Below are 8,861 nucleotides of genomic sequence, written 5' to 3'. Positions count from 1 at the left end.
CTGCACTCCAGTCTGGGCGACAGAGTGAGACTCCAACTCAAAAAAAAAAAACAACGCTTACTGCATCCATGAATATAAGAATAAATATAATTTGACCTACGTCTATTGGCATAAGCCATGTTTGCTTTGCAAACCTGCTTCTGCACGACTCCACAGGGTACTAGGCTCTGGGGGTTTCTGAGGACACCAGAGCCTCCTTCGACTCTGTGGGCCTCACAATCCAGCCTCCCCTTCACCTCCCTGACTGTCTAATTCACAGGGGCAGTACTTTCCCGGCAGCTCTGCTTGTCGCTGTTGAGAGACCAGAGTCCTGACCCACAGGGCTGACATGTGTTCGTTGAAGAAAATCCCTCAAGAAAGCACAACGGGCCGGTCACTGAACCTACAGGGCTAGTTGGTTAACTCTGACGTTGGTCAGCCTTGGGTCTGATTGACACCAACGGTGTCTCTTTCTAAAGACACGAATCTTTATCAAGTATCACATGGACTTTCTTGCCTAAAACAAGCTGCCAGTATTTAACAGGAAAACAGACACTTTCTTTTTAGATTTCAGGCCAGTGGGGTTTTCTTTCTTTAAATTAACTCAAGTCTTTCGGGTGAATCAGAACATTTGTCGGAAACATGTTTTCCCATGGGTCTCTCCCCACCCACCATCAGGACCTCAAAGCCTCTGTGTGTCCCTGACCCCGATGACGGTGACGGCCGGGCCTCCAGCCCATGGCCTGGCTTCAGCCCCGTCTGACTCTGTTCTGCCCCATCCCTCCTCACAGCTGTGTGCTTGGGAGAGGGAGTGTGTCTCTGGAATGAACGTTGGCTCGGCACTTTCCAGGGTGTGAGACCCGTGCTGTCACATGCAGTCACCGGTCCCTTATGGCGGTTCATATTTGAGACGTGACCGGTGCAAATTCAGGGGGTTGTATGTGGCAGAAAAGAAGGTGAGGCGGCTCACGAGCGACTGCCGTGTTGGCTGCAAGATGAGTTGGGTGAAATGTGTTGCTGGAATTAATTTCCCTTTGTTTGCACTTTTCCAGGTGGTTACTAGACCATTCACAAGCACAAATGTGCATTTGTACTTGCACACGGGCAGCATGCATTCTACTTCCAGAAGACGGTGCTGATCCAGACGCACGCCCAGGCTTGCCTTAGGTGCGGGGCCCCAGGAGGGCTAAGCAGAGAGAACACACCAGGCTCCTGGCCAGAGACGCCCTGCCCCCTCTGCCTGCTAGCTACGTGTCCTTGGCCAAGTGACTCAGTCTTTCTGCATCTCAGCTTGCAGGATTGTGAAAATGGGTACAATGACGACCTCTTTTCTCTTCTTTCTTGGTCACTCAGTCTGGAGCGCAGTGGTGTGATCCTAGCTCACTGCAGCCTCGAACTCCTGGGCTCGAGTGATCCCTCCTCTTCAGCCTCCTTCCCAAGTAGCTGGGATTACAGATGTCCACCACTGTGCCCAGCCTTATAATGGCATCTCTTTCAAATGCTGCTGTGAGAATTAAGTCAGGTAATCAATAAGGCATCTGGCATAGAGTGAGTCTTCACAGACGGTTAGTTTCTCCTTTTGGCAAAATGAAAGGACCCTTAAAGCACTCTTCTGTGTTGTCCAGTTGCACAGGCAAAATAAGGTGCCATGATTTGCCCTGAGTGGAGACCAGGCCAACTCAAGGAAGTGAAGCCACCTACCACCTCCGCCAGGCAGGTGGGCGTGGAGGCCACAGTGAGCCTCTGGAGGAGGCCCACAGACCAACAAAGGGAGTAACTCAGTAGCCCAGGGCTGTTCGGGAGCAGAGCAGTGGAGAGACCCCCCCTGTGGCCGTCCCACCACCTCCAGGCACGAGGGGAGGGGGAAAAGGAGGCCTGAGGGCTCAAAGCTAGTGGCTGCCAGCCCTGAAGGCAGCAGTGAGAGAATGGAGCCATGGAGGCTCCACCTCCCCGTCCCCTACCTCCCTCCTCCCTCCTCCCCGCCTCTCTACCTTCCTGCTCCCCCACCCCATCTGAGCCTGACCTCTGGGCTCTCCCCCAGTTTTCTTGGTTTGGATGACTATCCCGGCCGTTCCTATTATTTTGGCGATGGTCATCCCCAAATGCCAAGGCAGTGATTCCAGGAGTGGGACAGGTGGAAGGAAGATGTGGGAGGAGGGTGCTCTGAGAGGCTCAGGCAGGTGCCTGGTCACAGCCAGGTTCCAGAGAAGGTGGCGGGGAGTCCAGGCTCTAGCCAAAGCCATGGGCGCCTCGACTTCTCAGCCCACCTTGCCATTGTGGAGGACTGTGTCCACCGATGTGAGGCTCAGGGGACCCGGGACTCACCTGGGATCTCCTGCCTCTGGGTCACTGAGCATCCTAGAACCCTGGAAGTCCCTGCCCTGGGGATGCTGTCCTTGCAGGTGTGTTGTGAACAGAGGAGAAGTGCACAGAACTGCGTGAACGTGTTAAGACTCTTTGCTGCTGTGTGTATTCCTGACCATGTGTACTTGACAATTCCTCTTTATCTATAATGGGCTGATTTGGGGGGCCCCTGACCAGCCCTGACATCCCCCCCTTTGTGCCGGCCCCTCCCAGTGAGCTTTGGCCAGTGGATGTGTGCAGACATGACCCAGGCTCCATTAGAACGTGCAAGTGGGTGGGCTTGACTTTCCAGGATGCCCTCTTTGGGAGCCCTGAGCCATGGAAAGAGACCCAGACTCCCTGCTGGGAAAATGACCACATAGAGAGAAGGATGCTCAGAGGTTTAGCCACGTGGAGGGTCGTCCTGGGTGCTCCGGCATTGCAGATGCAGTTCCAGCCCAGCCTCATGGAGGGCCGTCCTGGGTGCTCTGGCCACTGCAGACGGAGTCCCAGCTCAGTGAGCCACCATGATGCTGGGTCATGAAACCTCAGTCAACACTGTTTCAGCTCTTAGTTTTGGGGCCATTGGCTGCACGGCACTAGATCACAAAGAAGCAGCACTTTCCAGAAGCCAAGGCTACTGTAAAATGCTTAGAATAAAATGAGTGCGATTATTCATCAGCATACATACGATAAGAAAGAATTGAATGCCGCCTTGAGGAAGTTACCCAGAAAATTAGGAACTGAGAAAGCAGTGGAGCCTTTCAGCCCACAGAAAGGCACGCCATTGTGTCCCAAAAGGTTCCAGGAGGGCCCAGCTCTGGGCACCCAGGCCACATGCAGGGACGGGTCTGCTGTGTACCCACTGTCTAGACGATGAGGATGCAGCACTTCCTGGGACTGTGAGTCCACATGTGTTTGTGGGGTGGGAGCCCACGTGGCCTAAGATGCCAGGTGAGCCCACTCTTGGAAGGCTTCCCTGAGGGGTGGCTGAGTGAAAAATCTCCCTTTAATCTCCTTGGTATTGTGAAATATAAGGTACAATCAGAAAAGTACACACAACCAAGATACTTTATTGCAGAGTCAACACCTGCATAGCCCGCGCGCAGGTCCGGAGGATGACGTGCTGCCCCGGGGACTTGCCCTGCGGGGCACAATTATCCTGGTGGTGACGGAAGTCATGGCCTCCCTGCTTCAGCGTCTGAATCATTGACCGCTTTTGCTTAGTTTTGATCTCTATCTAGTGAAGTCATGTAGGAAGTATCCTGGCATGTCTGGCTTGCCGTGTTTTGCTGAGATTATCTTTGTCCAGCGCTACACCTGGGACACACCTCTCTTATTGGTGTACACAGGGTCATTCTGTTTGGGTTGTAACAAATGCTTCTGCAGTAAATAGTGTGGCATCTTCCTCTTGGTACACGTGTCCATGCAGTTCTGTTGGGGACATACACAGCTAGAGGGGAGTTATCTGGGTCCTCGGGAATCCACGACTTTGGTTTTCACAAACGATGCCAAGCCGTCTTCCCAGGTGGCTGTGCCGGCCTGACCCCTTTCCGCATCACATGTGGTTCTACAACTCACACCGCACTGTGTGGTTCTACAGCTTACGGGGGCTTGGCTGGTGCAGCTGCGGGGCCCTGGCGAGGCTGGAGGCTGAGACAGTGGGCGGTGAGCTCCAGGGTGAGTGTCAAGGCCTGAGAGCAAGAACCATTCAAGACAGGAGATGCTGTCCCAGCTCTTCATCAGGGAGTGAGAGCCGGTCTGTGCAGGACCCCAGGACTGGGGTGGTGCTCATACCCCCAGAGAGGGTCCTCCCCTCACTTAACCCACCCACTCGACCGACAATGCCAATATCTCACCCAGAGACGGCCTCACAGACATGCCCAGGGGTCCTGCCCCACCAGCCATCTGGACACCCTGGGGCCCAGCCAGGTTGACCGAAAATTAGCCACTCCAGAGACCGACCTTCTGTCTGCAGCTATGACCTCTAGGATTCAGGAACATTCTAAGTCACCCAAGGCTATTGGGAAGAGCTGAGGGGGTTCCTCGGGCATCTGAGGGCCCCTCCCGGGGACAGCTGAGGTGGCAGCAGAGGATGCACTGACACAACGCCTCCTCCCAGAATAGCACTCCATCCCCCTGGGGTGGACAGAGGTGGCCAGCACGCGCTCCCTCCTGCAAAGCTGGCGGCCCCAACCTGGCCACTGTCCGCTGGTCCTTTTGTGTCCTATGGGGCCACCGGCTCCCTTCCTCTGGCCCTGTGACCTCATTTCTCCCCCCTTCCCCTCCCCGCAGTCCTGGGTAGACCAGTTCTCTGTCTTTTCCAACTACTGTTCGCAGGTCACTTGATGCTCACCACCTCTGGAGTTTCAGAATCTTTCAAATTGATATTTATTTCTTGACTTTTTTTTTCCTGGTAAAAAGAGCTCTTTTATTTGTCGTTTACTGAAGCCAGCTCATGCATGCATAGTCCAAGATACCGCATGAGTTTGTAAAAATAAAGAAAGAAAGTTAAATTCAAAGCCTGTGGACCTTCCAGTGTAGCATAGAAGAAGACCAGCTGGTTTCTCATCGTGGACGTTGTTTTGCAAGTGCAGGCACCTATTTTCTCATCTGATTTCTCTTCTCAGATCTTGTGGACCAGCTCCTCTCTGCAGCCTGACTCTTGTTTCCTATTCCAAGTCACCTGAGTTGCAACTATATTTGCTCACCCTTTAGCACTAAATGAATGGCAGAAAAATCCAATGGCTGTTTTTGTCTCAAAACGCTCTTCCCCTGTGCGCTGACAGCTTTGGCTTTACGCGGTTGTCTCTGGATGGGCTTGCCATTTGGAAGGCAGAGGCCGCGCACCGTCTCCTTCTTTGGCGAATTCCTTCTGCGCAGCACACTCCTGAGGACACATCCTGCAGGCAGAGGCAGGCACCTGAGGGTGGGGAAGAAGCCACCTTCTCCCCACAATATGCCTGGCAGAGGTGAGACTTCTCAGTGCAGGAAGGGACCATCTTCCAACCCGTCCTCCAGCCCTGGGCTCCCCATTTCTCTATTATCAGGGGAATCTAAGATCAACTCACTGCCTCTTCCCGGCCGGGAGAAACAGTACAGCATGTCTTGGGCAGGTTTTCCCACAAGACGAGTCTCGATGTGGGCTCGGCCTTAGGGAAGGGCTGCTTTGCTGTCTGGCCTCTCTTCTCCGATGGGCTGAGATGTCCATGATGTCCCCCCTTGGCGACACTTCCAGGGTGGGGATGTAAGCCTCTGGACTCTTCTGTTTCTGACTGGGGGTGACCTGGCTCTTCCCAGGCACTCCCATCGCAGCGGCCCCTCTGGGCTTTTGTTTGGGTCACTGGCTCAGGAGGCCGGGGAGGACCGGGCTTTCTCAGGCCTGCAGCCCTGATACTCTCCCCAGAGGCCTGCTTGGACTCGAGAAACTGGAAACGCAGAGGAACCACAACAGGGACACAGATGGTGGGAGGGCAGCATCGCCAAGCACCGGCTGGAGGGTGGCCATGCAGCCCGCGGGAGGCCCAGCCCTGGGGGGAGGCCCAGTTCATGGGAAGGCCCAGCTGGAGGTGAGACTGAGGTCACTGCTGGCCTGGGCCAGTAGGTCCTGCCTCTGCTCTAAGGAGAGGCGACTCCCACATGGGAACGGGGCCCTCCTGGGAGATGGCATCTCCCGGGACACACAGACATGCCTGGCAGGAAGGCCCTGTGCCTGCCCCATGAGGCCAGCACCCCAGACCTGTGACTTCAAGGCATTGTCCCTCATGGAGAGAGTGACCTTAGCTGGAAACTCAGCGGCATTCCCAGCTAGACTCCCAGTGGGTCTGGGACCATTCAGTGACTTCCTCATCAAGCAGACTAATTTACTTTGCATTCATGCAATTAATTTACAAAACGGCACTCTCTTGGGGAAAGGCCCTGGTGACACCATGTCATGACCACACATTCCACAGGAGCGGCCACACCAGGCTACGTCAACACCGGTCACACGTACAAATCCCCAGGCTTCTAAGCCTCCAGCCCCGAAGACCTGAGTGACTCACTGGCTCTCAGGATTGGGTCTTGGTGGGGACACTGCCTCCAGGACATTCGCGCACCCATTCCTGGCTTCCTGGAGCGACTTGGCGTCTTCCTGAGGTTCCGGGCATCCATCCCCAGGGCTGACTCTTACCCTCAAATCCAAGGGGCTTCTTGGAGGAGAGGGGGGTGATTCTTCCTGTCTTATTGGTAGTGGGCTCTTGAGAGCCGTCCACTGTGTGTTTGGTATTCTGCAGGGGAAGCCCTGTGGAGCCCAGCAGACGGTGTGTCTGAAATTGCCCCATGAACCAGGACTTCTGCCCCTCTCCTCCTGCGAGCCCCCTCCCGCTCCGTCTAGCAAGATCTGTCAGCAAATGCAGGGTGGCGGCTTCCTCAATACAGCCAGCAACCGGTGTTTTAAGGTCTGCCCAGGTCCATCCACACTGCCTACCCAAGGGAACAGGGAAACTGGACAGTTACCCAGGGAATCTACAAGTGGCTTTCCATTCCCCTCCTGTGCTGTCCAGTAAGACAGATCGAATTGCGTATTTTGTGAGGCCGGGCTTGGTTCATTTCTTTTTTATATTTTGGCTGAAGAATTTGAATGTATTTTTATTCTGACTTTCTGTTGTCAAATAGTATTATTATTTGACAAGCAACAATCATATATACTTCTGGGCACACCATGATGCTTGAGCACACGTGTGCATTGCAGAATGACGAGGTCACCCAACCAACATATCCATCACCTAATATACTTACCATGTTTTGTGTGGTGAGAACACTTAAAATCTACTTTTTAAAAGCAATTCTGAAACACACAAAGCATCATCTTTCTCAAAGTCACCATACTGCACAACAGATCACTAAAACAGTCCCCTGTGCCACTGAAACTGCTCCCAGCATCTCGGTGTCCTGTTCCTTCACGCCCCCCGCGCTTGTTGCTTACACGATTTGGACAACAGCAGCTGTTTTAACCTGAAAACACCCCCGAAGCACAGGCATGTCACGCTGGCCAGCAGGGATAAGTCCAGGGGAGCATAGTCCTCAAGTCGGCTGAAGGAATGGCCGAGCCACAGCCTCTTCCTGCTGAGGACTGACCGTGAGGTGGTGACCAGAGTTTGATGACCCTCAATGGCCCGAGACCTCGCATGCCAGGGTCTCGAGGTGTGGCTCAAGCCCAAGAAACTGACAGGACAGAGATTCCATCCAAGCACAGATCCCATGGGAGAGGCGGTGCTGCTGGAAGTCAGGATAGTGACAGACCCAGAGGCCTGGTGGTGGACTCTGGCATCTGTGCGTGGAGTGGCGCCGCCTGTGCTCTGGGCCCCGCAGCCTGCCAAAGGCTGGAAGATCACACGCAGCAGTGGGAGGTCCAGCCCTGGATGGAGCCACCCGTCCTGGTCAGTGCACGGGGTGGGTCCCCAAGTGCTCCCTGTGGTGGTGTCACGGTTGCAAAGTTGCCAGCAAGAGCCATGACGGAGAACACCTCAGTGGGGAGGTTGTCCTCTATGTTGGAACTCCTGGTTATCCAGAACAGCGGATACTCCCAGAGCGTGCCAGCACCAGAGGAGGGTCCAGGGATTCTTCTAGAATGTGCTCAAGGGAGAGCGAGTCAGGGGATAGAAGTGGGGGCATCCAGGGTTCCAGGATGAGGGAGCTTTCCATGACCAAGGAGGTAGAGAGGTCCCCACCCAGGTGACCCACCCTTGTGAGCTATAATCCAGAATTTTAAAAATTATTATTCATATGATTCATGCAAGACTGACCTCTCCCCAAGAAGAAATTCAATTTACCTCTCAGAAACTCTTTTAAAAAAATCCTCCCTAGATAAAAAAGGACAAACCAATTCAGAACTTCCACTTCCTCAATCTTTTGGGGGATTTTCACGTGCACTTAAGTTGGGGGGAAGCAGCAAGACACCAAGACCTTATTTTTAAAACAACAGGTATTGTCACACTGGTGCTTTGACCTATTTCTGGATCAGAAACTGGATCGCATATCTACAAGGCTGTGCCCCACCTGGTGTTGGCCCTGCGTGGTGGTGAGTCTAACAGAGCCGTGGGTCTAACAGAAAATGTAGTTCTTCCTCCTTTTCTGAAAGGACACCGTCGATCTATTAATTTACAGCATCTGCCTTAATACCATGCGCAGAGGCAAGGCTTCTCTGTTCTTTTCTGGAAAGGATCCCTTGAAGTCGGCAGGCCCACTTAAATAGAAGACATGCCATCCCGTCTTTTTTTTTTGTGCTTTGCTCGTCTTTTTTAAAAAGTTTTTTCAATTTAAAGATGTGGGGTACAATTCAGGGTTAGGTACACAAACGTCATTGTGCAGGTAAAATGTGACTGCCCTTATTGATATTATGTTCCCCCTGCTCCCGGTAGTGTCCGACTACAGCCACTCCCTTTCTTATAGTATTACGATAAACGTTCAGGGTTCACTTATGAGTGAGCACACGTGGTACTCAGATCTTTGTTTCTGTGATAAGTCACTGAGAATTTTTATTTGCCGCTGTCCCTTGC

The sequence above is a fragment of the Carlito syrichta genome, unplaced genomic scaffold, assembly GCF_000164805.1.
Source record: "Carlito syrichta isolate Samal-C Ts95f unplaced genomic scaffold, Tarsius_syrichta-2.0.1 Scaffold303796, whole genome shotgun sequence".
Taxonomy (NCBI): Eukaryota; Metazoa; Chordata; class Mammalia; order Primates; family Tarsiidae; genus Carlito; species Carlito syrichta.
Note: the sequence above shows the minus strand (reverse complement) of the source record.